We start from the raw sequence: 27,702 nt of genomic DNA, 5'->3' as shown, positions 1-27,702 counted from the left end.
GCTGGGTTATATGATAACTTTATATTTAACTTTTTAAGCAATTGCCAAACTGTTTTCAAAAGCAGCTGCACAGTTTACATGTCCTCCAGCAATGTTTGAGGGTTCCAACTTCACATCCTCACCAAAGCATGATGTCTGTCTTTTTGATTCTAACCATTCTAGAGAGTGTAACATGGTATTTTATTGTGGTTTAGATTTGCATTTACCTAATCACTATTGATGTTTTGCATCCTTTATGTATTTATCGACCTTTTTTTTTTTTGCAAGATTTTATTTATTTATTTGAAAGAGAGAAAACACGATGAGCAGGAGGGGCAGAGAGACAAGCAGACTGCTGTGAGTCTGAGCAGAGAGTCTGACCTCCATCCTAGAACCCTGAGATAAGGACCTCAGCCTAAGACAGATGCTTAACTGACTGAGCCACCCAGGCACCACTTTATTGATCATTTTTACATCATTTTTGAAAAACATCTCTATTTAAGTCTTTTGCTCCTGTTTTGATCAGCTTATCCGTGTTTTTATTGCTGAGATGCAATGGTGTCTTTAAATATTCTGTATTCCACACTCTTCTCAGATATATGATTTGCAAATGTTTTCTCCTGTTACATGCATTAAACCCACTTTATTGAGTGTCATTTGAAATACTCTTTTTTAAAATGTTTATAAAGTTCCACTTAACATTTTTTTCCTTTGGTTGATTTTTATTTTGGTGATATAACTAAGAAGCCATCGCTTAATGTACATTCATTAAGATCTACACCTATGTTTTCTTCTAGGGGTTTAATAGTTTGAACCCTTATATTAAGGTCTTCAATTCATTTTGAGTTGATTCTTGTGTATGGTGTAAAGTAAGGGTCCCTCTTCATTCTTTTGCTTGTAGATATCTAGTTGTCTCAGTACCATTTGGTGAAAAGACTTTTTTCCTTGTTGAAATGTTTGGTATCCTGTCAAAAATCAATTGGCAATAAATATAAGAGTTTATTTCTGGACTCTCAATTTTCTTCCATTGATTTATATATTCATCTTTATGCTAATACTACACTGTCTTTATTAATGCTGTTTTGTAGTGAAAACAAGCAAATGTATGGTTTATTTTTAAAATCAAAAGAACTGTAATTACCAAAGATGTGTTTCTACAGTCATATGAAAAAATCAATAGATTTTCGTTAGCATACCTACCATACAAAAGTTCAATGTTTTAAAAATCCCCTCCTCCATTCCTTCCTCATAGGAGATTTTAAATATGATCAATTATATTTTTACTTATTATTCTCTGTTTCATTCCAGAAAAGATTTAAGGCAGCCCAGATAAATTCTTATTCTTATGCCACACATATTTGCTTATTTTTTCTATTTGGGAAAAAATAAGAGATTGGCTATTCCTCATTTAAATACCAAACCAAACTACTATCTTGCTCCTTCCTCACCCACATCCTTGCCATGAACATGAAAATACGCCTTGGACTTAGCTTCCCAAAGACTCAATAGGCAAGGAGAAAACCCTATAGACCTGTGAGCTTTCTTGGATTTATATGAATATAGGACCTTAGTGCCTGTCTTCTTTTCTGTTTATCTTAACCTCCTTAGCTCCCCACAGTCCTGCCTACTAACTGATCATAACTATAGGACTATCTCATCTTAGTTTCTGGGCCAGTACTGACACAGGTCATATAGCAATAGTGCTCCTACCACAGCCTGTTCCTCAATTCTCAGTCTGTATTTTGTGGAGCTTAGAATGTTGCTGCAATTTAAAATTATATTCTCATGGTTCTGCTTCAGCTGTTCAAGTCACATGTTACCTCTTCACTGAACCTCCATGTTCTACTGGTATCTAGATTCAGAACATGATGTGTCAGGATGATTCCTGGCTTCTGGGTTACCGAAGATTTTTTTAAGGACAATAAATAAGACAATGGTGCTTCTCTCCAAGACCTGATAATTTAGTTTCTTCTTGAAAGTAATAGCCTTGAATTCCAGTCCACTTGACTAAAGCCTGATATCTCAACTGGCCCTTGTGGGCTACTTATCTGGAATATAAAGTGGTTTTGGTCCTTTGCAGCAAGTGGCTAATCTGAGGCCAAATAGTAATTTAGGACAAAATCCTGGTGGGAGGGCAGCCCAGGTGGCTCAGCGGTTTAGCGCCGCTTTCAGCCCAGGGTATGACCCCGGAGACCTGGGATGGAGTCCCACGTCTGGCTCCCTGCATGGGGCCTGCTTTTCCCCCTGCCTGTGTCTCTGCCTCTCTCTGTGTGTCTCTCATGAATAAATAAATTTTAAAAATCTTTAAAAAAAAATCCTGGTGGGAGAGGTGGATGGGAGTTAGCCCAGTTACTGATGTTGGGCCTAGAGAGACAGTTTTGATACTAGTCTTGACTTTTGAGCCTGTCTGTAAATGAATATCTAAATATATTAGTGAACCATAGCAACTTGAACTCCAGGCAGTATGGTTCACACCTGTGAGACAGGATCTCCGTGATGTCCCTTACAGCAAGGCACCAGAATTCTACTTTCAGGGAAGCATTATTTCAGACTACAATGACACCTCCTTTTTCTAACACAGTCTAAGACAAGAAATATCTGAAGAGCATAGGAATAGTTTATAGAATGGAACCTTCAACTAATCGTACATTTAATTATTATTGACCACAATCTATGTGTAAGAAATTCATACATATTTGGGGAAGTGATAGGAGTAGGAATTAGTAGGAGCAAGTGTATCTATTTGTTAAGAACAAGATATCACACACTTTACTATTCCAACAAATATTCATTCAGCACCTACTATATGTCAGCCTGTTCAAAGCACTGGGGATCCAACATTGCAAGAAACAGGCTAAAGAGTCTTTTGTGCATCATATTCTTTCCTTACAAGAATAGCAGAGGCAAACCAGATTTTTGGTCCTTTTGGCACCAGGCACTCTTCTGTTATCTTTATTCTGAATTGGCAACATTTTCTCCTCTTGTTTCACTAAATTCATTGTAATTGTGTTTTTAGAACTCCAAATTCAGTTCCCCTCTCAGGTACTCTCTGGCAGGAAATATGTTAAATTTCCAAAGATACAAACACAAGTAGCTGATTCCTCCCCTAATATTTCTCAGAGTCTAGTGGGAGAAACAGGCCAAAAAAAAATCCCTCATCTCAATCCTATGCAATATGGCATCTGTGGTGACACACAGAATCACATAGTTCTGTGACAGAACATAGGAAGGACATCTAAAGAAGACTGCAAAGAAGGAGGTTCAGTGATGGCTTCCTGAAGCAGAAGATATAAAGAACAACCAGTCATCTTCTACAAAACATGGAGACTTTTTTCAAGATTTTATTTATTTATTCATGAGAGACACACACAGAGAGAGAGGGAGGCAGAGACACAGGCAGAGGGAGAAGCAGGCTCCATGCAGGGAGCCGGATGTGGGACTCGATCCCGGGACTCCAGGATCTCACCCTGGGCCGAAGGCAGGCGCTAAACCACTGAGCCACCCAGGGATCCAAAACATGGAGATTCTTGAAGCTAGAATTCCTTTCGTAATAAGCCAAAGGGGGATCACTTAGGTGTCTGGGACAACACCCCGACATTGGCTTATTATCATATCATGCCATTTGTGTAGCAGCTCCTCCAACATACCTAATCAAGAAAAGGTCTTAATAAATTCATTCGAGAGAACAGGCATTTCCACTGTAGCCGCCAAATCAATGATTTATGCTTCTACTTTTAGGGAAGCACCATGATACAGTTTGGTAGCTCTCATTCTTGGATGCATGGTAGAAGAGTCTGGCTAAGGGCCTTAAAAATACAAATGACTTGCTGTCACCCTAGATGAATTAAATCCAAATCTTTGCGGATAAGGCCCAGACATCTGTATTTTTAAGAGTTCTTTAAGTAATTCAAACGTGCAGTCAATGTTAAAAATAAGGGATATAGAAGGATAAACAGCTTTCACAGGACATGTGTTCTCTTCATGTTCAATAATGAACTTACCCTGTGACTTGAGTGAATCATTTCATTTTTCTTGTCCTTAATTTCCTTGTCTGCAAGATGAGATGATCTGCAAGGTCTAACATCCTCATACCATGGCTCTCTTTATTTCTGGACTGTATTCTCCAGCTCGTTTACCAGAGTACAGACTTTGGTATTTTGATTGCAGCTCTATTTACTTTATTCAAACACATGGTGATTCTCAAACTGATTTGTACTGTGGATGAAAGTTAACATTCTTAAGGAAAAGATTCGGCCAAAGAAAATTTTTCAAAGAATTATGTAATGAAATCAAATATAATAACACTTGAGACAACAGTTTTTCATGTAATGAGATAATCCAGACTGTGATACATTGGAAGGGGTTACTCTCCAAGGAGCAGTACAATGATAGATGGGGGAGAGTCAGAACAGCCAGGCTCACCACCTATTTAGAACTTAGCCTAAAGAAAAAATGAGCTTCCCAGGTGCTAAATATGCTTTCTGTTTATATTTCTGGAAAGGTGAAACTACAGACCCTGAGAGGACTTGTTGGTTGGGACCAATTTCAGGTTTACTTCTCATAAAAATATACCTGAAATATATACAATGTATCACACCCAGACCATTGTGGCTATAATTCTGTAAAATAAATAAGAAGTGTTTTAAAACTAGAATTTTGGTGGCCTATAAACTACTGTCAGTGTTAAGAATATCATCACCTGTACTAAAAGTTTTGAAAAGAAAATCTAAGGCCCTAGAAGGGCCAGATCACCATTCATGTATTCCCAAAGAAAGATAGGGTTGATGTATCAAAATGCCTGTCAGTTGTTGCAGTCTTTGAGGTCAATAACCAGTGCTGTTCATAGCACTTTATCCAATGGTGGCAGGAGTAAATCACTGATGGGGAATACAGCATGATTGGAAAGAAAGCATAAACGTCCCCTCATTCAAGGTTATCCAGAATAGAAATAGTACAAGAAATATAATAATAAACAAACTGAAATCCATGGTAATTGAGGAGATAGGAAGTAACTTGGCTTCTTGAAGGGAACTCAAGTTTCCAGGCCCAGATAAATTGATTCTCAGCCTGAGACTAGCTTATCGAGTATAAAAGACAGGTTTAGATGCTGGAGGTCATGCAGGAGTTTAGAGGGTCGAGAAATAGTGAATACATTTTCTCATTCCCTCCTGCCACAGTAAAAATATCCAAAGTTTATGCTTAGGACAAGGTTGCCCAGTAGAATAAGAAGGGACTTTCAATGACACAAACACAGCTTTCAATCAGCTGCACCACAATGGCCCGGAGGAGATCACTTTACTTTCTGAGTCTCAGTTTTCTCAATTGTAAAATAAAAATAAAATACCAATGTCATAGTTTTGTAGAGAGAGAATAGAATGTATGAACGGCCCAGCAGAATGCTTGGTACATGGTAGACATTCAACAAGTAATAGCCCCTCTATTATTAAAATAAATTGTGCCTTAGGCTTGATTATTTTTGTACTCATTCTTGAGTTTCTGGGAGCCTTGAAGATAACTTATTGTGAAGATACATTGTAGGATCACCAATGTTGATACATCCTGTGATCGAGTTGAATAACTGCTTTCTGAAATATCTTGGTGATAAGGAGTCAGACTAGATTTTCACCTTCTAAGGACAGACGTTTCAAAAGAGGTTTTTTTTTTTTTAAGTAGTGCTAAGCTATTTAATGTTTTGGATTCTTTCTGTAGTGAGAAAAAACCCATCCCCCCAGGCTGTTTGTTTAAAAGAAAACAAGAGTTAGTGTTTGTTTCATCTTATTTTGTTTTCCAGATGACCTCGCAACTTCTTTGTCATCTTTTTTTTTTGGTCACCTGTGTGTTCTCTGTCCCACGGGATGGTGCTCAACAGTGATGATATATGTGTGTGTTTTGGAAAGGGAATTGGGAAGAAATGTAAAATAAAGATGTAAAATATTGCTCACAACAAGCTTATTTTGAAGCTATAAGGCACAAAGGTCCTAATGACACGGTACAAGAAGAGTGTTCACAGCATAAAAATAGATGTGATTGGAAACATACTGTGCTTTTTTTCTCTAAAGTTTAGCTCTATAATTTGGCCCCAGTGCTGGAAAATTCCTGCCTTCTGAAGGGCATGTAACTCTTTATTGAACAAAACAGGCACTCAAAATAAATGTGCATTTAACACACACACGAATGAAGAATATAGTTTATAATCTGGTGCAAAAATATGCAGTGAGTACAATTGTGTGGTGGATCTCTGCTGCCTCAACTTCAAGCACTGTTTAGTGGCCAAAATTCTCAATATACCTAGACATCAGGATACTGTAGATAAGTTGCCCCTAAATTAAGGTGAGCAAAACAAACTCTTCACACTATTTCTTATGATACATTTGAATTCAAAACAGGAGGACCTGGTGTTTGTATGTCGAAAAAGACCAGCTTTGTAGTCCTAGCCTTGCCAACCCCTGGTTTTGTGGTGATTCACTCAATATCTCTGAGTCCCAAGAGTTCCTATCTAGAAAATTAGGGACTTTCACTAAATCATCCTTAAATTCCCATCTAGCATTCTTTGCTATTTTATAATTTTACAGAAATTATCTATGCTTAAAATGTATATGAGTTTATACATAAAACACTCCAAAGCAATAAAGACATCAGCCAACTTTTCTCTGAAAGATGTATACAGGTAGATATAGATATGTTATAATTCTGTAATACCAGAAGGTAAGTGTTTCCATGTTATCAAAATGAGAGCTAAAGTTTCCAATGATTCTGGTCTGTCTGCTGAATTCAAGTGAGCACAACATGCTCACTTATGGTGATGTGGCTGCCATTGGCCCCAGGAGTCTAAAACTGAATAAAATCAAGAAGTCTGCTTTTTTTTGCTTCTCCCAAATAAGGTTCAATTAGACTTTTCACTTTATAAATCTGATGTGAGGAAGTAAGAAGCACAAGTATAGCCTGCTGTCTGCCCATGACTCTTCAACCCAAGGCAAGAGGCCAAAGTGAAGGGTTCCTAACTACCTACCCTTTATAAATTTGGACAGGACACAAGTGGGCACTCTTCTGATAAATGGGTCCACCAGTAAAGATGAAATTGCCCTAATAAATAAAGTGCAACAGAGAACATTTTTTATATAGTCCTGTGACAATATATAGAAGTCTAATGAAAGCAGCTACAAACAATGCTACTTTTGCAAAAACATTCTCTTTGCTGAATCAATATAAAAGTTGGAAAACAGTTTAGGGTCCCTTTTGTTGAGTGTTGGCTCTTACAACAGTACTGGGATCATAATAAAAGTGATATCCTAATAAAACACTGCTCATATTCATTGGTTATAGAAGTTTTGTCTTTTTTAAAGAAAAATATTAAGGTTAAAGAATCATATACTTTGAAAATTCAAAAGTAGATTAAGGAAATATTTTTCAAATCTTCCATTTTAGAAAGGAGGAGACTGAGATTTAGAACACTTTAATGTGATCCATGAGACCATATGGGAAAATAGTTTTCATCTACGGAAACTCTGAAAGAAAAGATTATGCATGTAATGAGCATAGCTTTCATTCAAGGAAACAGTATGTCATAAGTCATCACTTGGGGATCATAAATATCCTGGATGTCTGTACATTTTGACTTAACATGCAAAGGCATTAACTAGACTCACATTCCAAAATCTTTTATTTTGATGTTCTCATTTGTTTAATGTATATACAATTATTCCACTGTATGTGATTTGATAATTGTTACAAAAATTCAAGCTCACAGATTACTAAAGTCATATTTCTCCCTATGATGAGATCAGTATGGTAGTCTATGAGGTAAGAATTTTAAATTATTAACTATCTAAAATATGCAATCAGAAACATAATGGTTTAATGAGTTTACTAGTTGCTTGGAAAATTGTATAGTTTCATGTATAAAATAATAGTGAAGATATCATTTCTATATTCATTTTTATTTATACATTTATCTTTTGCTGTCCACAATTTCATATTTTTCCACATCAACAAGCCAACAATAAAAACTGATATTTTGAAGATGTGTCTATCATATTTATATTACTTATTTCTAATGAAAGTGTCTCTTTTTATTGACACATGCATTAATCTTACATGCTAACCAATAACAGAACTACACACATTGAGATAGTTCATGAAGAGACAGGCTTTTCCCCTGAAATATACCTATGAAATATTCAGCCCTCTTTTATTTTTCTTTTAGAATCATATAAAAAATAATCTTTTGGGAGACGCAAATTAGCTCAGGTACTGAGAGTGAGCACCTCATTAAAATGTTCCTGGGTAATAAGCATGCTGAAATGCCTCAAGTGTAAGTAGATGGTGCAGATGGGTAATTTGAATATGCATATATTCTTGCCTTTATGTTGCTCTGCCCTACTTAAACTACCATTCATTTGAGTTAATGCCACAGCATCTCTCTATCCTTTCCTACACTGCATCCAGAGTTCAGGCTGAAATTATTCCTCTGTGCTGTATTATGGATGAAAGATTTGAGTAGGATTTTTTTTTCAGTGCCAGTCTTAATAACATGAAACTGAAGCATCCACACTCACCATTACACCTAGGGAGTGTGGGTGTTTCTCACTTAGATAATCGCACTCAACATTGCCTGGTATCTCTTTTTAGCCCATAAAACATCTGGCCTGACTGTTGATTACCATGGTTCCAAACTCACAAATAAACCTGATGAATTCTCTGCATGCTAGATCATGTCAGATTTCAGTAAATTATCATCTTGTGACACGTAGTCATTTCGGGTACCCAACAGCAATTAAATCCCAAACAAAGTAGGGCACAAAAGGAAATTAACGGAACTCTCACAACATGCTGAATTCCTTAAAGTAAGTACAATTCTTTCTAAAACAAATAGACACAAGGTGATGACATGAGTGTATAATAATGAAACTTCATATGAGTTTAAGTCACTTTGCTTATTTAGCTCATTCCATGTCTTTCTTAATAAGAAATAGAAGACATTGTGGAAGCATATATCCCTAGATAAGAAATTACGGAGTACCTTTTATTTTTCCTTCTCATAAAGCAAAGAGAAAAGAACATTGCCCTAGCCCTTTTTAACATTTGTTCTTCTTTGCAATCTCTGGAATTCCTACTGTGAACCAGAATGATGAAATGATTAGCATGCAAGCTTTTGCTGGGCATGGTCTCACATTTTATTAAATTAGTAAGTGTCATTATTGGATTGCAGTTTTTGTCTCTCTGGAAAAATGTCTTTCTTTTCCTCCTATTCTCCTCCTTCATTTGTACTTTTCCTAAGGCTAATACACATTTCTACCTCAGGTTTTAATCCAGGGCTGAACAGACACTGGCTATGATTTGTGTTTTTTAAATTCTTGCAAAGAGCAGCAAGGCAGGAAGTAGAGGGGAAGAATTAGAAAGAATGGAATAACGGAAGTGAAGAAGATTCAATTGCTGACAATTGCCTATTGACCTCCAAGTCTCTCATCAGTGTGACACTGAGCCATAAATGTAATTGTTGCTGTTAGTGTGATGTGTGTTAGAGAAACGCAATGGAAATGGGGCTAACCACAAAAGCAGTATCTGTGGTTAGGGAAGAAAGAAGCCACTTAAGCCTGGGAATGGAGAAAAATAATTTTTCCAAGCTTTGCATTCAAGACAACTTGACCAAGTTCATCAAATGCATTAATACAAAAAGCTTTATATACTCTTGGAAGTTAGATAAAAGTCCAAGAGTTTGTTTTTCCAAAATATAAGCAAATGGATTGCAAGTCTAAAGATCACCTAGACCTCATAAAGTGCCCGAAACTTGAAATTCGTTTTTCAATAAAAATGAAGTTATACATTAGTTAAGTTCTTATTCCAAGTGTTGAAGGTGGGGTTCACTTGGAGACATAGATGTGCTGTTGGAAGTTAGGAATAGAATACACATTTGTGAGGGGAAGAGTGAGGGCAGCGGGACTGGGCAGAGGGAGAAGTTGAATTGTGATAGTCACAGCAAAGGCCTCAGCTGATCTCCTGGGGAGCTCTGGAGCTGGAATCGCTTTTCAGAATTATCTCAAATTGAGATAAGGGGCGGGGTTTTGTACCTTCACATTGACCCAGTCACTGGATGCAAGCTGACCTTGGGGAGAGGGCGTGTTTGGGATGAAATGATCTTTGCCCAGGGCCAAATCCCAAAAAGGGACTTCATTGGAAGCCATCAGCTGATCAACACTGCCAAATCTGGGGAAATGAGTGCTTCAGAATTAAAATGGAGCTGGAGGTGATCTGAGCTGTTGACCACAACATCCACTATACTAACCCAAAAAAGTCTATTTAATCCTTAATATACTTGCACTATCATAGTAATGATACTATCCTTGATACACTTGGGACATGTAATAAAAGCAGGCACTAGCATTAAGCAAAGTTTCAAACTAGACAACAGGTGTCATTGTCATCCTTCCACTTCCCTCCATGTACTCCTTCATTACCACCTAGTAACTCATTTCTTAGGCAGTAGGTTCTTAATGTCCCAGACTACTTTCCTGCACCCCCAAATGCCCTTACACACAGTAGCATTCCACTCCTACTGACTCTATCTCATACTATGCTCCAGCTCTAGAATTGCCAACTTCCCTTTCACACTCAAACTTGTCAGTTCTCTCATATAGCATGACTGAGTTCATCATGAAAGCAATTGTATCAATGTTAGCCACTAGAATGTACGAAAACCTGATCATCTTTCTTCCTCTCACAAACCTTTTCATTTCAAAAAGAAGCCGTGGAACACCCAACTGAATCCCTAACTGGTAGAATTTTAGGTAGTATAATGAAGTGAAATGAAGAAAAGAGATTTAGGAACAGGAATTTACCCTCGAGTTAGCCCTCCTAAACTAATTCAGTTTAGAACTTTAGAGCTCTTCTAAAAAGACTTTACTCAAATCTCCTCAGAATATGGTGGACTTTTCTCTCAAATTCTTATGAGAATTCTTTAGTTTGTAGACTTATAGTTATGAGTCACAATAGCTATTTTTTACGTTTTTATTTAAATTCCAGTTAACATAGAATGTAATATGATTTTCAGGTGTATAATATGGTGATTCAACACTTCCATGCATCACTCGGTCCTCATTCCGACAAGTGCCCTCCATCCCCATCACCTATTTCCCCCCCATACCCCTCACCTCTCCTCTGGGGATCATCAGTTTGTTCTTTATAGTTATGAGTCTGTTTCTTTGTTTGCCTCTCTCTTTTTTTTTCCCTTTGCTTGTTCCTTTTGTTTCTGAAAGGATACCAATGTAACATTGTGTGTCAACACCGCAGTTTCTTGAGTTTCAGTGTCGTTGACACACAATGTTAGTTTCAGGTGTACAATATAGTGATTCAATAAGTTTATTCCTTATGTTATGCTCACTGCAAGTTTAGCTATCATCTGTCCCATATAACACCATTGTAATACTATTGACTGCAGTGTATTACAATGTAACACCGATATTCCTTATGTTGTACCTTTACCCCCATGACTTAATTCATTCCATAACTGGAAGCCTGTACCTCTTCACCCATCTTGCCCATCCCCTACTCAGTTTGTTCTCTGTATTTATAAGTTCTGTGTCTGCTTTTTTGTTTATTTATTCATTTGTTTTGTGATATTGATAGTATTTTATCCTTCATATAATCATCATGGTTTTTACAAAAAGCTCTGTGGTTTTAGTGACAAAAATATATTCTAGCAAGTTCGGTATTAAAGACTGAACTCAACTACAGAGTAGTAATTCATTTACAATGAGAAGTCAGATGACGATTCTGTTGTAGACCTAATTAAAAAATGTTGTTGGGGAAATTGATTTTTAAAAGCCTAACCTTTCCCCTTGCCTTTTCAATTTTTAAACACATAAAAATATGAGAAGAGATTAATCTCTAGTGTTCCACATATGCCATTTTGTTAATAAATTTCAGTAAGAATACGATTCAATTTTATATAAAAGAAATTTATAAAATCAACCGAAATAACATGCCAGTGATTTTAATTAATATTCACCCACAGGGTCCTTGGCTCTTGCACCTTTTTTTTTTTCCATCATGTATCTTTTTGGTTTAAAAGTAATTGCAGGGATCCCTGGGTGGTGCAGCGGTTTAGCGCCTGCCTTTGGCCCAGGGCGCGATCCTGGAGACCTGGGATCGAATCCCACGTCGGGCTCCCGGTGCATGGAGCCTGCTTCTCCCTCTCCCTGTGTCTCTGCCTCTCTTTCTCTCTCTCTCTCTCTCTGACTATCATAAATAAATTAAAAAAAAGTTAAAAAAAATAAAAGTAATTGCACAACTTTACATCTTTTGAGGATATTGCAAGAATAGCAAAATCTCACAGCAAAATACATTCATTGTTTAACGTAACACACATTTATTAAGTGCTTATGTATTCTTTGTGGGGGCGCCAATATTAGAACAACCCTATACTAGACGTAATTACAGCATCAAGTTGGGTTTCTGGGCTCACAGTAAAGATCACACTCAGCATTTTAGAAAAAAAAAACCCAAATATCTAAGCAAAACTGAGGCCATTCTTCAGGTTAACTGTATACAGGCTTTTATATATAAGAATAACTTATTCCAAAGGTCTTCCATGAGTGGTCAATAGAAATCACTTTCTCTCTAGTGTACAGTCAAAATCATAAACCTGTTTCTCTGTCACCTGCCCTTCTTCCGACTTAACAACATTTACTGAGTAGTTCATATACAGGATAATTTTATTCACCAGTCACTATAGATGAGGTCTCCAGGCCCTACCAATTTTTCAAGAACCCCCCAGATTTATTTGTAACATTAAAGATAAAAACTCTTGGCACCCGATGAAGAAGGAAAAACTTCCAATCTGGATTATTAAATGCTTAATTAAATGTTCACAAAATATAGCATTAAGTCAACTTTATTAATTGTTAAGTTTAGTATTCATAAAAATTTAATTGCATTTGAAAAAACTTATAGGTTAGATCTCATTTAGAAAAAATTTCCAAGTATGGATAATGATTGCAGAGAAATCAGTCAACAAATAAATGAATAATTTGCAGATAAATAATTTCCATGCAAAATTACTTAAAAAGTCTTTTAAAATGTATAGTGAAAAAAATAAAATAAAATGTAAAGTGTCAGGGCCCCACAAAAGTATTAAAATTATCCTGTATGCATGTGCAAACCACTGTTCTAGACAGCTTACACAGATTATCTAAATTGGTCATACCACTTCAATTTAATTCAGTTTAAGGAACCATTGTTGAACACGTATTAGAATTGCAGAACAAGCTCTCAAGGTGTATACATTATCTAAATTGAACTTCATAAATTCTTTTCATTTCAATTTAACAGCAATTTATTATCTACTTTGTGTCTGGCACTGTGCTAGTTATTCTGGGTACAGAAATAAAATCATTATATACCCCACTGTCAAGGAACTCAAAGGACAACAAGAAATGCAGAGAAGTAAAAAATGTGTATGAGAATGTCATAAGTGCTATTTTATAGGTAAGCACGGTGGTCTGTGACATCATCAAATTCAAACCAGTGGGATAAATTGAAGGTAGTTTAGGAAAGGGGGAGAAGAAAGTCCTGAAATTTCCAGGAAGAAGGAGGAAGAGCATGTGCCAGGCACTGGCAAGAGAGAAAATGGTGCATGGAGATAACTGAATGATCAATCAGTAATAAGGTGTGCTTCTCTATCCTCTAAATAGATACAAGGTGTGCTGACCATGTATGTGACCAAAGGCAAACAGAAATACCTGACAACCCATCAAAAGATTTTTGCATCTAAAACTGCCTTTGATTCAACAGAACCAAGCCTGTTAAAAGAAAAGCTATCAAGGGGCGCCTGGGTGGCTCAGTTGGTTAAGCATCCGACTCTTGGTTTTGGTTCAGGTGAAGATCTCACGGGTTGTGCGATCAAGCCTGAGTCCAGCTCCATGCTGAGCTTGGGATTCTCTGCTTCTCCCTCTCCCTCTGCCCCTCACCCTGTTCATGTTCTCTCTCTCTCTCTCTCTCTCTCAAATAAATAAATAAAATCTTTTTTTTAAAAAAGCTGTCAAAATTTGCATTAGGCAAATGCATTTCTATATCAAGAAACTAACATCTCCACCCATATATCGAACTTTACACCTTCTCAAAATGTCGGCTGGTATGTATACATGACCTTTGAAAGAAGCGATTTGGCTAAGGGTTTCAAAATCATTCAGTGAAACCATGATACAGCTGCATCATCGGAATGAAAGTGAATGGCCCATGCAGAGCCACTAATATAAGCCATTAGCCATATTGTGCCTTCAGGAGAATTATATGACCTTCCAAAGTCAATCCAAGTGTTTAAATGTTCTAGGGACCCATCATGTAAAATGTAACTGGCAAACAGCTTGTCTAAGGCAACAGGGGTCCACATACATAAAAAAATACTTAGGTGGTGTTATCTGATAAGAACCAAGTTGTTTGTATTACAATTTCAGCTTATAAAATAGCAACTTGAAATGAATATGATTAATAAATGACTGCTGGAAAGCAATTCTTCATGAGTCCATTGCATTTCTGTATGTTGTGAGAACAGGGGGACTGATTACCTTTGATCTAAACTCATCTTTCAGATACATTTGTTTAGCAAATATATTTAGAAGATATAGTGTCTCCCTCCAGAGCAAAGGACAGGTTTGTTTACTCTCCAGTATCAAAAAGATAATGTCTTCTTCTAAAGCAAACTGGGGCAGGTTTGTTTGCAGCCAATTATAAATGATTAGGGCTTCCTAAGCTTGAAGTTCCTCTGGTGTGATGTAAACTCACCATGTGGGCCACCTTGTGTTACTCCTGTGGTGCTTAAGGGGAGGGCGATGGGAACGGAGGTGAACATGATGCTCATGCTGCCTCCTGTAACTTGACTTAAAAAGTCCTTTGTCTCCAACCAGGAATCTCATGTCTTCCATCAGCATCAGTGAGACTGTAGCAGACTAACTTGTTAATTTGCAAGCAAGGTAAAGTCTCCTACCCATCACCATTTTCAATAATAACCCTTTCATTTGCCATGGGCTTGATAACTAATCCATACTGATAGCATTTATGTAGATTTTAATTTATTTAAAACTTTTGCTCAATTTAAATAAGTTAAACCTTTGCCTGAGCTGAACTTGATGACATCACAATTTGCAAAAGATCCTTATCTAATAAGATTAGATATTCATTATAATTAGACAAATTCATTTCTGCCTGGAGATAATTCATAATTCATAGCAATATTGTGAAGTAGTGGTTTACCAAGACCAAGTTGTAATATGAGAAGCAATTCTTGCCTTCTCCTGCCACAGAAGGGTTCTTGGTGTTAGATATCCAAATGATTCATAAAATACTTCTTAAAATTTAATTTCTATCCTTAAATGAGGTTATGCCATGACTACAATCAAGTTCTGAAATTTTATGGGATTTTTTTTCCTGTGGTAAATCATGGGATTCTGAAAAGCAAAAACAAATTAACCCCGGCTCTGAAATTTTTTTCCAAATTTCCAGTCACTACAGTCAGGAAATTTATTTTCCAAATTGACTTTAATACCTTAAATCTATGCATAAAGCTGCGACTGACCTGAGGTATTCTGTTGCATTCTGAAGCATATATGCATACTGTAGTAGGTCCTAACAATGGTATCAGACTCTAGTTTATGTTACAGACTGGCTGCACACTGTACAATGGCTGCATTGTCATTACCATTATATCAAGCAGGATGACCAGCCGGGGAAGAGCAGCCAATATCCCATGGTAGAATAAAATCTTAATAAAGGATTCAAAATGTGTCTTTAAGGCTGCTGACCCTGCAGCTAATAAGTACCCTCACAAGTTTCAGAGACTTGAGTTTAAACCTAATTATGAAAATGACACAAAGTGGACTAAGCACATATAAATGTTAAAAATACCTAAAACCAATAGGGTGTTCATTATTTCATATCTAAAAAGCTGCTAATAAAAAGAACTTCAATTCAATCACTTTATGACAAAAGCTGAAATGTTTAACTTTCAATATTTTACTCATTAAATATGCCTACCTTTCTTTCTCATATAGCAAATAGCTTTGTTTTAATTAGTTACCTTGAAAAAGTCTATATAGACCAAAGCTGAAATTGTTTTTTAAATAACTTTTCAATTGAGAACACAATTAGAGTACTTTGAATTGAAGCAAAATTTGTCATCTCATTACCTTTATTTAAAAAAAATATTGTAGGATCTCTTGGAAAATAATTACTAACTTTTTTGACACAAGTAGCTTGAATTTAAAACTGGTCCAATAGTGTGACAAACTTAGAGGTTAAGTAAACTTACCAGATTTCTTCTCTAAACAAATGGTCCAGCATTCAAACAAACATACAAAATGTACAATCTCTAGGTCAATAAGCATATTCTACGCTTTTACAAAGACGTATACTGTGATAATATGAGTTAAAAATTTAATGAAATACAACTCCAGGGGTGCTTGGGTGGTTCAGTCGGTTAAGCATCTGACTTTGGCTCAAGTTGTGATTCCAGGGTCCTGAGATCGAGCCCCACAACGGGTTCCCTGCTCAGAGGGGAGACTACTTGTCCCTCTTCTTCTGCCCCCTCCACTTGTGCTTTCTCTCTCTTTCAAATAAGTAAACAAATAAACAGATAGATAAATAGATAGATAGATAGATGATAGATAGATAGATAAATAAATAAATAAATAAATAAATAAATAAATAAAATCTTTTAAAAAAGTATGACCCAAGAAGCTGAATTCCATGAAGTAATACATTTTATTTGCAATACATAATAATATATTTTTAATTCGTTCAACAGTTCTTTACTGAGCATCTGCTATATTCTGGAAACTATACAGAACTTTGAAGGTATAGATGTGAGTAAGACACTGAAAGCAACCTGTTGTCTTTAAGGGGCTGGTAGAGATTAGGACAATGTTAGAAGTGTGACAAAAATATGCTATGGGGTCACCTGGGTGGCTCAGTGGTTGAGTATCTGCCTTTGGCTCAGGTCATGATCCCAGGGCCCTGAGATTGAGTCCCGCATCAGGCCCTCTTCATGGAGCCTGCTTCTCCCTCTGCCTATGTCTCTGCCTTTCTCTGTGTATCTCTCACGAATAAATAAAATCTTTAAAAGAAAAAAAAAACATGCTATGAAAGCATGGAATAGGAGCACCGAACTCAGTCTGAGGTCCTCAAATGGTTTCCATGGCTGAGTCTTTAAGGATGAGTTGTCCAGGAGACAAGAATGGACAAGGATGCATAACAGAGTATCTGTGCAAGAAAAGAAGTTGAATCTGCTTTCACTTGGTAGTCTGGCTTATCTAAGTAGAGCAGGGGTAATGTTACTCATAAGGAGTAGGAGGGAGTGTGTTGTCTCGTGGGGCCTCTGAAGATTGGCATTAGCTAGGGACATTAAAGAGCTATTATTCCCTTACCAAAAGAGACTGTGTCTCTTAGTCTGAAGACAACAATTATTTTTACAGACTATATTTTCCAATACTTGTTAGACTTCTCTTATCTGGTTCTGTTTTAAAATGTAGTCCATTTAAAATAAAGCAGGCCTCGCTCATAGAGTTGTAAGGAATAACTCTGCAAAAAGAAGGGCTATGACAATATGAAGTAATTATAATGCCCATAATGTGTCCAGGTTTGCTTCCATCTAAATTGATGTGTGACCTTGCACAGATCATTTAACCTCTCTGCTGCAGATGTCATTGGTAATTTGGGAGTAATATCACAAATGTTACAAAAATGTGAGGCTTCATAAAGCACTCTGAGAGACTCCTGTGAAGGGATTATATATGCATAAAGTGCATTATGATGACAAGAACTAATAACAAATTGTTGCTTGGCACTTTGCACACTAATTAGAAGTGCAACCTGTTCCGGAGTATTAGAGGAGTTGAAACTAAGTTGAGAATTCTGTTTCTCATCCCATTGTGGCTTATAAATAGGGTGATCACATAATTTTTGCCCAAACTGGGACATCGTTGATAGTGAAAGAGTGCACTAACCAGATGGGACACTCAGACGACAGGCATAAATTATGACTGTCCTAGGCAAATCAGGATGTAGAGTTGCCCTACTTATATATCTATGCCTTCATTGTTTGGATAAGTGTAGCATCTTTTATAAAGCTAAAGGTCCTCACTGGGAAATTCTGAGTATGATGGCTGCCATTTGTGGAACAGTCCATGACAGTATCAAAGCAAGTGCAAGGCAACTATAGACATTTTAACAGAGGCACAAGTAAGGGAGGAATATTATTGCACTCGCCACCCTCAACCCAAACTTTGAAATGGAGCTCTCATAGCTACACAGCCTCTAATCATGCATTCATCTCACCCTCATTCTCAGAAAAGTCCCTGACCTAACAGATGCATTCACTACATTAACATAATGCATTTGTTCTGCCCTCTGTACATAAAACTGTGGCATATTTGAGCTCTGCCTTATGCAAGTCACTTCACATTTCTGAGCTTCAGTTACCCCATGCAAGAGTCCAAATGTTATCTAAGCTTCCTTATGGCTCTGATAATGCTGGATTTTATGTTTTCTTTGTATGTAAGAATAAGAAAGAATATAAATGAGGAAAAATATGTATGTGTATATATATATATATATATATATATATATATATATATATATATAGTTTTACCTTGCAAATTCCCATAGATTGAAGACATTGTTTTTCTCACTGCTTTTCCTCTCCCCGCAACACACACACACACACACACACACACACCATTCATCATTATGTAGAAGCAGCAGCAAGGAGAAAAGGCAAGGCGGCAGAACGTGGTGTTGGAGAGGTGAAAGGGCTCTATAAAAATGGAGGAAAGGAGGGAAAGAAGATTGGGAAGAGAGGAGAGGGAGGCAGAGCCAAGCACAGTGCAGTGGGCAGCCTACATTGTCACGTATATTCATGATTGCTAATCGTGGTCATGGGCTGTGGAGGCAAGAAAAAAAAAGCCTTTAAAAGTCATTTCCATTTTACATTTTCAATCTGTAAAAAAGGTTTAATAATATGCAATCAGTCAATAATTTGCAAGATCATTAAACTCCTACAATAGAAGGAAAGAAGTCTTTAAGTCTTCCAGACTTTCCTGGTGGCAATTCTCAAAAGAAAAAGTAATGGAAGTTGGTTACTAGGTACAGCAATCTCTGAACTCAAGTTCAAAACACAGCTCTCACTAGTATTATCCCAGGATAACAATTGAACTGGGGCAATTTGAGTCATGGGCTCGTTCAAATTAGAATGATCTTATTTCCGATCCAAAAACACAGCTTTCATGTAATGCAAAAGTATGTGACATAGAAAATAATATATAATAATATGATTTGATCAAAGAGATTAGCATGTTTCATTTACTTGTTTCCGGCCTAGCCATTAACTATTGCTTGAATAGAGCTGATAAATGCAGACTAATGAGCCTTGAACCAAAGATTCAAAAGTAGAGGACTGTTTTGGTGTTGAAGCATGCTAATGAAGAAGCTGCAGACACATAAAATCTTAAGTCAGCCCCATATCACTAGCAGGATAATATAGCAAGCAGTACTTTGAACTAAGTATCAGGATACCTATACACTATACTTGGTTCCTTAAGTTAGTCAAAAAGCATTTATTGAAGACCTAATATGTGCCAGACACTATGTCTTGTGTTAGAGAAATAAAAACTAATGGGGTTTGACTAAAGCACAGAATGAATGGAATGGAGTGGGGAAGAGAATAAAAAGCCAGCAAGGGTACAAGTAGACGGTGTACACCTTTGTAAAGCCATTTAAGAAGTCGAGGGTTTATTCTGAGAGAAGCAGAGTGTTACCAAATGATGTTTAAGCAGCTAAGTGACAATTACTTTTGAATATTTGAAGATATTTCTCTACCTAGAGTATAGAGGAGGTGTGGGGATGGGGTCTAATATTGTATGTTGGGAGGCCAATCAGTAAGTGATTGCAGTGGTACAGACCAGGGATGATAATGGCCTGGACTAGTTCTCACAGATCTTGCCGAACAATTGGGTGTTTAGGGAGTGTGGGGGCAGTAAGGGAGAAGATGAGGTCAAGAATGATTCCCAGGTTTCCAGTTTGGTCAATAGGGTTCCATATGTGAAGCCACATACTGAAATAGAATACAGAGAAAGAAGAGAAGTTTCCTGGTGGACTGACAAGTTCCATATTGGACATACTGACACACAGGTGTCTCTGGGACACCAAAATCGAGATGTTGAGTAGATATTCGGATATAAGGAAAAAGTTCACAACTTAAAATGTAGATTTGGAAGCCATCCACAGAAGGATAATTTAAGCCATGAGAGTAGTTCATATTACGGAAGAACCATGTGTTGACTGATAAAACCGGCTTGGTCACAATCTGGAGAACACCAGCATTTAAAAGATGCACAGAGGAAAATAAGTCTACCAAAGAAACTGAAAAGGAGCTAGAGGAGAAGCAGGTGAGTGTGGTGTTATGGAAATCCAGAGAAAAGAGTGTCTCAAAAATAAATGAATCCAATACTTCTGGGCACTTGGACAGGTCAGTTTTCCTTTGTCGACCTTGCTATCATCTCTGTACAATAAGATGATTGGACTGGATGTACATTAAAAGTCATCCCAGATCTGATCTCCTATTACTTCATAGGAGATTGGAAATGTCTCCCTTTATTTTGGCTAATGGGAAGAACATTCTTTCCAAGACTGATCCTTCAAGGAAAAGTCCTGGAGCCTTGCTGTCAACCTAATCAAAGCTTTTACATCAAGTAACAATGACAATATTAAAGAAGACTAGTAAGTTAACAGCAAATAAAAACAAGATATAAACCATAGCTATATGTTCTCAAGCACCTAGTAAATAACAGGCATTACCCTGACTTCTTTTTTGTACTTTAAGTCACTCACTGCTCATAAGAAATAACTATCCAGGGATGCCTGAGTGGCTCAGTCAGTTAAGTGACTAACTTTTGGTTTCAGCTCAGGTCATGATATCCAGGTCATGAGATCATGGACCCAATGTCAGGCTCCACATTCAGTGTGGAGTTTGCTTGAGGTCATCTTTTTCCCAATCTCTCTGCCCCTCCCACACTTCTCTCAAATAAATAAATATATCTTTCTTAAAAAGAAATAATTATCCATATTTTTCAAAGGTTAAAACCATACTCGAGATAAAAGTTCACCAAAAATTCACAGTGTTAGTTTTTGGTAGAGGTGAGATTTGAAACTAGGTCTATCAAATTCTGGCTATTTTCATAGTGTGAAATGTCCCAGAGATGGTACTTCTTAACTTCCTGCATCTTTCTCTGTTATGGAGAACATAAATTCATTTTCCCTTTAACCGACTGTCTGGTCACAGCCAGTCAGAATTTCTTTTTTTTTTTTTAATTTTTATTTATTTATGATAGTCACACACAGAGAGAGAGAGAGAGAGAGAGAGGCAGAGACACAGGCAGAAGGAGAAGCAGGCTCCATGCACCGGGAGCCCGACGTGGGATTCGATCCCGGGTCTCCAGGATCGCGCCCTGGGCCAAAGGCAGGCGCCAAACCGCTGCGCCACCCAGGGATCCCCAGTCAGAATTTCTAATAAAAAAAAATCCAAGCCAGTCAAAAAATTAATTCTGTCTTAATATAAAGCTCTTCTATAAATCTGCAGGCAAATTGTTGTTTTATAAGATCCACAGGAGTTGGTATCCTGACAAAAGTGAGTACAAGCAATGGGAGAGGTATTGTCTTCTAAATCTTTCCATGGTCAGGTGTTATTTGCCTTCTTCAGGGCATACTTTACACTCATTTGAAACTCTTGCCTTTTCCCTAATCCTTCCATAACATTGATTTCTTCCTAAATGCCTATGTAGTTGAGTTCATTTTGAACATGTATTAAAGCCCTGAGAACTGATATGAATAATAAAGGAGGAGAAGGACAAAACCAGTAAACATGCTGTATAGAAGCCAGTCTTACATAGGAAACAGTATAAAAGATTAAGCGTAAAACTACTACCCAATATTCTGTGTAATGCACACCCAATATTCTGTGTTGCCATAGCAGATATATTGAAGTGATAAAAGTGACTTTCATTTATTATTTTATGCATTTCCAAAAATGGTATAATTTTATGGGATTTTACATTTTCTTTTGTGTTGTTTATTTAAACTAAAAATCTCTTTAAACAGTAATGACACTACCAAAAAGGCCACCGTTAGCCACTTCCACATTCTATTCCTCCAAAACCATTTTCATTGTGTCGTCAGTCTGCTGAATGTCCCCAAAAAACCTCTTATCTTGATTTTTTTTGTAGAAGGCATGTCTAGGGATGTTAACCTCTACTCTGAGGCCCATCCTTCCACATGGAGTAGGGAGAATCTTTGCAATTTCCACTATATGACTGTCCTCCCCCAGTCCTGACATAGAAATTGATCAAGGATGGACACATGATTCAGGGCATAGAAATTAATGCCTCTCTCCTGATTATTTGAAATTGGTAGTCAAAGATATTCATCTCTACTAATTGCTTGAACTGAGGGAGCAACAGCCTATAAGCAATCGATGGGCTATCTTACACAGGAAAATGGAGAAAACATAAGTCTTCCAAAAGGACATGAAATAGGCAAAAAGAATTTAAAAAGAGCCCATGAGATATGAGGAGACGTCTTAAAGAAAGACAGTGGCCTGAGAGTGAACCCAAGGAAGACTACTCTGGTTCCTAATAGCATGCTCATTCTTGGTTCTCATCTTTCTTAAGGATGAAATGTATCCTTGACTTTGGTTCCTTGTAATAGCGTTCTTTATATTTGCTTACACTCGTTTGATTTAGCTTCTGGCACTTTCTATTCAAAGCTCCCTGCCTAAGATAATGAGTCGTAATTTTTCTGCCTGGCCTACACTGGATCAGCAATAATATGAATCAAAATGAAGGCTAACCTACAAGGGGTATCTCAGAAGTACAACTGAAGGAATTGATTGCAGATTTGTAATCTCCTCAGCAGCCTGTGGTCCTTTCACAATATATGTGTTTATTTTGTTGTGTGTTTAACAGTGGTCTTTGGCCATCTTCCCTTTTGGCTCATTGAGGGGAAGGAGTAAGTCTCTGGACTCTCTTCTACATACCAATCTTTATCCTTCAAGGAGGTATTCAGTGAATGCCTAAACGTGTCTATTTGGTATTTGTGTTTGCACAAAGCTGGGGATTCAATGTTGTGGTTATATCAGAGCATCCAAGAGGATGCAGAAAATAGAAAGTCCTCCCTTCATGGCCAAGAGAACTCATGAAATCACAATCAAAAGAAAGAAAGAAAGTGGGGAGAGAAAGAAAAAGAAAGAAAGAAGAGAGGGAGGGAAGGATGGAGAAAGAAAGAAAGAAAAGAAGGAAAGAAGAAAGGAGAGAAAAAGGAAAGGAAAGGAAAGGAAAGGAAAGGAAAGGAAAGGAAAGGAAAGGAAAGGAAAGGAAAGGAAAGGAAAGGAAAAGAAAAGAAAAGAAAAGAAAAGAAAAGAAAAGAAAAGAAAAGAAAAGAGAAAAGAAAAGAAAAAAGAAAAGAAAGAAAAGAAAAGAAAAGAAAAGAAAAGAAAAGAAAAGAAAAGAAAAGAAAAGAAAAGAAAAGAAAAAGAAACAGCAGCTTCATGCAGATTGATTGCCTAGGTCAATGATTAATTTCATTTATGTACATCATCAATAAAAGTGAATTCTGACCCAGTGGCCATGATAGCTATGAGCCAAGTGCTGCTCAAAATGAGGTGTCTGCCTATGTGTGAATCATCACCTGTTTAGCTTTTTGGAAACAGAAAGCTAACTTTCTCAAATATAAATACTGATAGAAGTGTTTCCTCCAACTGTTTTTCATTCATTTGAGATGCTGTTTTGTGATCACTAGGCTTTCAGCTAAGGCTATTTAACTACTGTCCATGATGTTGGTTTTATGTGTATCTTTCTGTCTTCCAGGTATGACAACAACAAAATTAAAGAAAGAAAAATGAAAATAATCCCTGGAATAAAAAAAAAAAACATGGAGTGACAAAGTAATAAAGTTTACTGTGTTCCAGAGCCAAGTTCACTTTGGACGTCTGCCCTTCAAATCTTCTTCATCCCCATGGGCCTTCACTCAATAGAGAAGCCATTAATCAGACCTTAGATCCTGGGTACCAGGGACAATGTAGTTTTGGCCCCCAGCCAGAGACAGAATCCAATCTGACCTATATTGGGCGATCTGTCTATTTGCCACTCTCCATGCTGCAAATAACGGGGTCAGATTAACTGGTGACGCATGGGGGGATCCACTGGAACCTGCAATGAGGGAAAGGGAGCTACTCCTTCCTCCTTTGCCTTCCCGGGAAACCTTCCAGTGGAGGCCCAAAGTTTATAACTGGAAGAACTGGAAGAACTCACTGGTAGTGAGAGGAAAGCGATCAGACCAGACAATGTCTGCATCAGGGTGCCTCATTCAGGTCGGAGTCAGCCAGCTGTGTTAGAAGCAAGTGTATGAAATAATAATTCGCTTCCTCTACCTCCCCTCTCAGTGGGAGCTCGTCCTACGTGCCACATCCATTGCTGCAACCAAGTCCTTCAGTCAGGCTGGCACCCATTCCTCCCCTCCCCACCCCATCCCCACTCACCCACTCCCTCTCACACCTCTATTGTTCTAGTGCCCTTCTATTGGGTCTCCTTGTCTACCATGATCCCTCGGCCCTAGTCAATCTTGTTCGCTATTGCTCTATTTCAAATTCCCCAGTGTCCTTTTCTCTACATTTATCTCCTCCCAAATTGCCTACAACAGATTCTTCTCAGCCATTGAGTCAGATTAAAATTCTTCCCCCTGCTTCTTTTCCCTAGGCCGCTGTCCTGTCCCACCCCCCACACAACTCATATCTGCTTTCCTCATCCCACCTTTTACGTCACCACCAGCCTTCCCCTTACTTACAGAAATAATGCAGGTGTGGACAATAGGATCTCTGTGAAGCATTTCCATTATTTGTTAAATCACCATCTTTAAAATAGAAGCTGACGGGAAGGGACACAGAAGGAGGCAAAGCACGGAGACAAATCCCTGCCTGCCTTAAGCCAGCTTCCAGACTTTCCCTCACTACCAGGCGATTGTCTCCCAACCTCTGCAGGGTTGCTATGGCCACTGGGCAAAGACAGCATTTGTCAAATGCCAACTATAACCCCTACTTCAAGTGTGCCACTCGATGTCTAATGGCTTCTGAGGCTGGGACGGAAGCCCTATATGTTACAGAGGAGGAAAGTAAGACTCAGAAAGGAGATAAAAAGCAGGTGTCTCCGAACCTGGTGCCTCCCCTTTACTGTGCAGTCTCTCCTTAAACGACATAACATGAAAGTGATCTATACTGATTAGATCCCCTCCTCCACCCACCTTCCTTTTCAGGGGAACTGTGTGAAGAAGGGAAGGTCATAAATGCGATTGTCTCCCTTTCCACCGCGCAGATAGAGACCCCAAATTGGGAAACAAACGAACTCACACATTGTTATCCATGGCAACTTGGTCCCCCACAAATACACCTATGAGTAAAATCAAAATACAATGCTTACTTTTAAAATGTAAAACGTAAATTAATTTCCATTAAATGCCATTATTTAAATTTTGAAATAAAAAATGCAATGCATGTATAGAAAAAGAGATTTAAAAGGGCTATTGGAGGTTATTTGATCTTTAATGGCCTGTAGAATGTTCTTGCCATTTCTTGCATAGTAAGTGAGCATGGCTGCTCTCTTCCATAGCAATTCCAGCCTCCCCACGGTGTTATTCAAGTGTGGCATCGAGAGCAGATTGAAGACATCATTTGCTCACTCTAGATTTTCTTCTCTTGATGTAGCTGAAGGAAGTATTGCCTTCTCCAGCAGCCACATCAAACTACTAATGCATATTGAATTTAAAAATCAGGCAAAAGCACTGAAGAGATTTTTGTGTAGTGCTGCTAAGTCATACTTCCTGCAATACATACTGACACAGCTGGGTTGCTTTCTTGGGTGGGGTCTTGGGTGATCCTAGTGCAGTATCTCATGGTTATCTCTGGGAAAGATGTGTCTTGTTTCATTCAGCCTGTGAAGATACTAGTTAAGGATGATACCCAGTTTTCTGGCTTTGGTAACTAGGCAAAAAAGTTCACAGAGACAAGGATACTCAGGCAGGAGAGCAGCTGGAGGGTACAAGAATTCCATTTATTTTGAATGGGTTGAGCTCGAGGTCCCTGTGCAAATCTAAGTGCAGAGGTTTGGGACTCAGATACAGCTTTAGGAATCATGAGCTAATTGGTAGGAATTTATGCAACAGACATTAGTGAAGTCATACAGAAGATCAAATGCTCAGGAACACTACTACATTTAGGACATAGTTTATATTGGCATGGGGAAATGAAACGAAAGATTGCAAGGAGCAGTCAGAGATAGAAAACATTCTATAGAATTATGGAGAAAGAGTATTTCAAAAAAAATAATGGGAAAGAAATCAATTGTGTCATGTGCCACAGAAGGATAATTGGGAAAAAGAATTAAATACTGTGATCTGGGTAGTCTATGCCTAGACAATTTCCCCAATCTCCCTTAACAAGGAAAAAAATGGTCTGACAGAACTTTTCTTGGTGACCTCATGGTGGATTCAAAGGACCACTGCTTTCTCTAATAAAAGCTTACAAACTACCCCTTTCTAAGCCCCTTCTAAATTCATACACAACTCTGAACACATATCCACTGACTGTAAAGGATCCATTTTCTTCTCCTTATTAACAATTGGAATGGTAGTTCCCTGTTCAAATCTTTTAGTATATTTTCCCACTCTTGATAATCAACAGTATTATCTATAAAATCTCTCAGAACCCTGGTGTCTGGTATCTCTGGACCATGAGCTGTACATTTATTTAGAAGAAAGAAGTGTCCTTCAAAAATTTTCCCCACATTTCTTGGATTTCTCTTCCCCCTTCCCAATATCCCTTCTACCATTTCTACAAAAAAATTATTCCCTTCCACTGAAGGACATAAGCATAATAGTTTGACTTTTTTAAAAAAATCAAATGACTTCAAGGAAATTTAGTTAATTTTTCAGTAGAATAATGCCAGTGGGTTTCAAAATTCTAAAAGTAGAGATATATTCAAGTTCATTCCTAATAGCCTGCAGAGAACTATTGATACTCATGTTCTATTAGCTCTAACAGGGACACACGCCTAATTCCATTCAAATTACATTGAAACTTTACTGCATCATATCTTCAGACAGCAGATTTTTATCATCATGCTTTATGCAATTAAATCTTTAAGCATTCTCATAAATTATAAAATGGATGGCATTGCCTCTGCTGGTTTAGCCAGAACCAGAGCGATGAGACATTTAAATTATAGATATGAAGAGCACTGAAGTTAGAAATGCCTTAGTCTTAGAATAAAAACTACAAGACCAGATTTCACCTTTACCTAGAAAGCCTAAAGAAACAGCAATCCTATTTTAAGGCAAATTTGCAGATTAATACAGAACTCACAGATGTGAATAAGAAGAGAAGCCAGTATCTTTCTTGCCAGTTCCTTCTGGCTCTTACCGGGATACTGTAGTTGCCACTTCTGAGAACTCATTCCTTACTTCATACCCCTCTGTGTGTACCAGAAAAAAACTGTCTCTCTTCATGCCAGAATTTTCTTCCATTTCAGGGGTCTAAAGTCATATTTCTAGTTTCCACTGTTGTTAACTTTGGCTTGCTAAAATCCCCAAAATCCTTCCCGCCCTGCTCGACCAATATCTACTCATCCCTTCCTCCCT

At 37.6% G+C, this 27,702-nt stretch overlaps 1 long non-coding RNA gene across 1 annotated transcript; it reads right to left on the bottom strand.

Moving 5' to 3' along the window:
- Nucleotides 1–232: 232 nt before the first annotated feature.
- On the bottom strand, nucleotides 233–27,694 carry LOC112649446 (uncharacterized). The gene is made up of 3 exons (XR_003129580.3): nucleotides 27,485–27,694; nucleotides 3,981–4,194; nucleotides 233–944 (listed from the first exon to the last, which is right to left on the bottom strand). It is a non-coding gene; the product is annotated as an uncharacterized LOC112649446 (long non-coding RNA).
- Between the last annotated feature and the right edge of the window lie 8 nt (nucleotides 27,695–27,702).

This window comes from Canis lupus, chromosome X (assembly GCF_003254725.2).
Source record: "Canis lupus dingo isolate Sandy chromosome X, ASM325472v2, whole genome shotgun sequence".
NCBI lineage: Eukaryota > Metazoa > Chordata > Mammalia > Carnivora > Canidae > Canis > Canis lupus.
This window is presented reverse-complemented; position numbering and strand designations above follow the sequence as displayed.